The following is a 5,000-nucleotide window of genomic DNA, read 5'->3' as shown; positions in this document are numbered from 1 at the left end:
AAGTAGAATTATGTACCGCTCCTTTAATGCAGAAGGCAGTCCGTGCCGTGGACAGAGCGCGTGCTGTGAACGTCGAATGTATGCGTGTAATATTTCTGTTGCTCTCACTGTTTATTTTCTGTTCAGTAACACAGTTGTTAGTGAAGTGTTTTGCAAACTGCCCCATGTGCGCGTGGGATCGACGAGGCTGATAATAAACCCCTGTGAAATATCAGATACGTGAGTTTTGCTTTCACTTGACTAACGTTACAACCATTCAGGCCAGCTATCCGGCCTCTGTGTAAAGCCGTACAAACACATTATCAAGGCACGAAATCGCTCCTTATGCTCCCAAAATTTATTCTCTGCAACCTCAATTCACACAGCACAAATCGACCGATGCTATAGTTATCACAGCGCTACTGCAGCTGAATATCTCTTCAGCAAACTGCCGCAAAGGAAAGTATAAGTTGCAGACGCTCAATACACAATCATTATCATTAAAAGTAAAGTAACTAAATGATCAGTGCTTATGCCACTCTCTCTCTCCTATTGCAGTCCTTGATTTGAAATTAGCTGTTGATCAATACAATGCAGCTCATATTTGTTGATTTCAGTGACGTGAACTCCATTAAAAATGCATATAACGTGGGAATTGAAGACCCCACATTTATGTGACCAAGTGTAAATGGAATCGTTCTGATAAATCAGATATCTGATCTGTAAAAACATGAAGTGGACCAGGTATAAATAGTCCCAGCAAGATAACTGTTCGGGATGCTTGAAATATAGGAAGAAAAATATAAATATTGAATTGGGGAGGGGAGGGAGGTTAAATGAATGTATCTCTGAACGAAACTGTCTCCAGAATAGTTTCTATGGCATTTTACAGCGGTACCCAAAGAAACGCTTCTTTTCCATAAGCACCATCTACTGTCAAAAAGTGAATTAGCATTTTTATTCAGTCCATCATGTTTTTGTTTTGTGCAGGTGTGTCTTGTGTATCAATTTCACAAAGCTAAAGATGAATAAAGTCTTGAAATTATGCAATCTAATTTAAATAAAAAAACACTGCTCATGCTACATGTGTGTACCTTTGTTTGGGTAGTGATTAAAATGCAGTGGTTGCCTCACATTTCAAATGGCAAATTTTTTTAAGGCTAGTTTGGGCTGTTATAGAGCAAATAAACAACAAAATAATTTGCTTAAGCAAAGAAAAAGAAAAAAAACGACAGATGTTCTCAAAATAAATAAAAAAACCTCTGAATCGGCCATGAAAAATCTATAAGTAGATCTTGCCTTTCATCAAGGCTGAGGTCAGGGATCTTTGGCTTGAAAAGGTTGGTGACCACTGCTCTATATACTGTGTGTGTGTGTGTGTGTGTGTGTGTGTGTATACTCTATATACTGTGTGTGTGTGTGTGTGTGTGTGTGTGTGTGTGTGTGTTTATATATACTCTATTTACTGTGTGTGTGTGTGTGTGTGTGTGTGTGTGTGTGTGTGTGTGTGTGTGTGTGTGTGTGTGTGTATATATATACACTCTAAAAAATGCTGGGTTAAAAATAACCCAAGTTGGGTTGAAAATGGACTAACCCAGCAATTGGGTTAAAAACTGGATTAAAACAATCCAATTGCTTGGTTAGTCCATATTCAACCCAACTTGGGTTATTTTTAACCCAGCATTTTTTAGAGTGTATATATGTTCTATATACATACATTTAAACACACACTTTATATGTTTGTGTGTGTGTGTGTGTGTGTGTGTGTGTGTGTGTGTGAGGGCTAGGTTTAGGGGCAGGGGCAGTGTGTGTGTGTGTGTGTGTGTGTGTGTGTGTGTGATGGGTAGGTTTAGGGGCAGGGGCAGTGTGTGTGTGTGTGTGTGTGTGTGTGTGTGTGTGTGTGTGTGTGTGTGTGTGTGTGTGTGTGTGTGTGTGTGTGTGTGTGTGTGAGGGCTAGGTTTAGGGGCAGGGGCAGTGTGTGTGTGTGTGTGTGTGTGTGTGTGTGTGTGTGTGTGTGTGTGTGTGTGTGTGTGTGTGTGTGTGTGTGTGTGTGTGTGTGTGTGTGTGTGTGTGTGTGTAGGGATTACTGTAAGGATGTCTTTACTGCCTTTCTAGGGCTTGAAAGTGGGAGTTGCACTGAGACTGTCAATGGAGGGACAGAAATCTCTCAGATTTCATCAGAAAGACCTTAATTTGTGTGTTTCGAAAGCCTTGGTTTGGAACGACCCGAGGGTGAGGAATTAATGACAGAAGTTTCATTTTTGGGTGAACTATCCCTTTAAAACAAAAAATCTTTCAGTTCTTGACAGTAGTTGTATCCTGGCGATGCGCTAGAGGGCGCAGTGCAGCGCATGAGGTCTCCGCGCGCCCTCGGCGGAGGCGCAGAAGAAGAGCGCGCGCGACCAATGGAGCAGCGGTGGGGAGCCGCGGTCTACTCCTGAACACCTCATCTATGGCTTAAACCAGCACTTTTCTCCAGGACTGTCGGTTACGGAATATGCAGTAGGTGCTAAACATCTTTACTAACCCGTGAAGCCGATATAAACCGGAATGGTTTAGCTGTATTTGAGACCAGAGTGTGCAGAAGTGTGATGATGATGATGATGAGCTCAGTGATCGAGGCCGCGCGTATATTTGTACATGCATGATTTATTAAATGTATAAATGTTATCCAAGGACGACTAATGCATTGATGTGTGTTTTGGCTTGTCTGCTCGCCTCCCGTTGGCTTGGCTGCATTGCACAGAAAGAAACCTGCTGTGTCACAACACCTCTATGAGCTGCCTCTGTGCGTTATAACGCCAGTCCGAGAGCGCCTCTGAGAGCCAGAGGACGGAGAGAATGTTCGAATATTCCTGTGCTATTCAAGCCAACGTGTGAACGCGCCGCGCGACGTAACCGAATGTTCGAACGCGCTCGTGACTGTCAAGAATTAATCGAACGTTCAAATCGAATTATGATGCATATACGCATTCTTATGATGCCCTAAAATCCAGTTAAATATTCGAGCATGCTTATGATTCTCTCAAATCTAATCATATATTTGAGCGTGAATATTGATGAGCCATTCAAATTGATCCAAATGTGCCTACTTTATCCACACTAAATAGTATTGAATATTAATGATCTCACACTATTTAGGATGGAGATGAGATGCAGGCTATGTATTCAAGCACGCTTATGAATAAAATATTCGAATATGCTTGTGATTCTCTAACATTGCGTCAAATACTCAAGTGTGCATATGATTTTCTAAAATCGATTAATATATTTCAGCATTAAAATCAAATCACGTATTCAAGCATGCTTATGATTCCTTAGTCATATCAAATGTTAGAGCAAAATTGAATCAAATACTCGTGTGCATATGATTCGCATATGATTCTCTAAAATCATATCATATATTTGAGCATATATGTTTATGATTAATCAAAATTGATCCAAATATTTAAACAGGTTTATGATTCCATAGTCATATCAAATATTTGAGTATGCTTATGATTCTCAAACAATGAGTCAAATATTCAAGTGTGCATATGATTCTCTAAAATCTAATCATATATTTGAGCATGCATGTTTATGATTCATTAAAATTGGATCAAGTATTCAAGCATGTTTATGATTCTATAGGCATATCAAATGTTCGAGCATGTTTATGATTCCTTAAAAATCAAATCAAACATATGATTCTCTAACATTGAGTCAAATATTCAAGTGTGCATATGATTCGCATATGATTCTCCCAAATTGAATCATATATTTTAGCATGCATGTTTATGATTAATCAAAATTGATCCAAATATTTAAACATATTTATGATTCCACTCATATCAAATGTTCAAGCATGTTTATGATTCCTTAAAAATCAAATCAAACATATGATTCTCTAACATTGAGTCAAATATTCAAGTGTTCATATGATTCGCATATGATTCTCCCAAATTGAATCATATATTTTAGCATGCATGTTTATGATTAATCAAAATTGATCCAAATATTTAAACATATTTATGATTCCACTCATATCAAATGTTCGAGCATGTTTATGATTCCTTAAAAATCAAATATTCAAGTGTGCATATGATTCGCATATGATTCTCCCAAATTGAATCATATATTTTAGCATGCATGTTTATGATTAATCAAAATTTATCCAAATATTTAAACATATTTATGATTCCACTCATATCAAATGTTCGAGCATGTTTATGATTCCTTAAAAATCAAATATTCAAGTGTGCATATGATTCGCATATGATTCTCCCAAATTGAATCATATATTTTAGCAGGCATGTTTATGATTAATCAAAATTTATCCAAATATTTAAACATATTTATGATTCCACTCATATCAAATGTTCGAGCATGTTTATGATTCCTTAAAAATCAAATATTCAAGTGTGCATATGATTCGCATATGATTCTCCCAAATTGAATCATATATTTTAGCATGCATGTTTATGATTAATCCAAATTGATCCAAATATTTAAACATATTTATGATTCCACTCATATCAAATGTTCGAGCATGTTTATGATTCCTTAAAAATCAAATATTCAAGTGTGCATATGATTCTCCCAAATTGAATCATATATTTTAGCATGCATGTTTATGATTAATCAAAATTGATCCAAATATTTAAACATGTTTATGATTCCATTCATATCAAATGTTCGAGCATGTTTATGATTCCTTAAAAATCAAATCAAACATATGATTCTCTAACATTGAGTCAAATATTCAAGTGTTCATATGATTCGCATATGATTCTCCCAAATTGAATCATATATTTTAGCATGCATGTTTATGATTAATCAAAATTGATCCAAATATTTAAACATATTTATGATTCCACTCATATCAAATGTTCGAGCATGTTTATGATTCCTTAAAAATCAAATCAAACATATGATTCTCTAACATTGAGTCAAATATTCAAGTGTTCATATGATTCGCATATGATTCTCCCAAATTAAATCATATATTTTAGCATGCATGTTTATGATTAATCAAAATTGAT

At 36.3% G+C, this 5,000-nt stretch overlaps 1 protein-coding gene across 1 annotated transcript in view; it reads left to right on the top strand.

Moving 5' to 3' along the window:
- The first annotated feature begins 2,366 nt into the window (after positions 1 to 2,366).
- taf5l (TAF5-like RNA polymerase II, p300/CBP-associated factor (PCAF)-associated factor) overlaps positions 2,367 to 5,000 on the top strand; it is a 9,896-nt gene continuing 7,262 nt past the window's right edge. The window contains exon 1 of the mRNA XM_079812074.1: positions 2,367 to 2,481. The gene's annotated coding sequence lies outside the window, so the exon portion shown is untranslated. The remainder of the gene's footprint in view (positions 2,482 to 5,000) is intronic.

The sequence above is a fragment of the Gobio gobio genome (genome assembly GCF_949357685.1).
Source record: "Gobio gobio genome assembly, chromosome: 3".
Taxonomy (NCBI): Eukaryota; Metazoa; Chordata; class Actinopteri; order Cypriniformes; family Gobionidae; genus Gobio; species Gobio gobio.
Note: the sequence above shows the minus strand (reverse complement) of the source record. Positions and strands in the feature narration are given on the sequence as shown.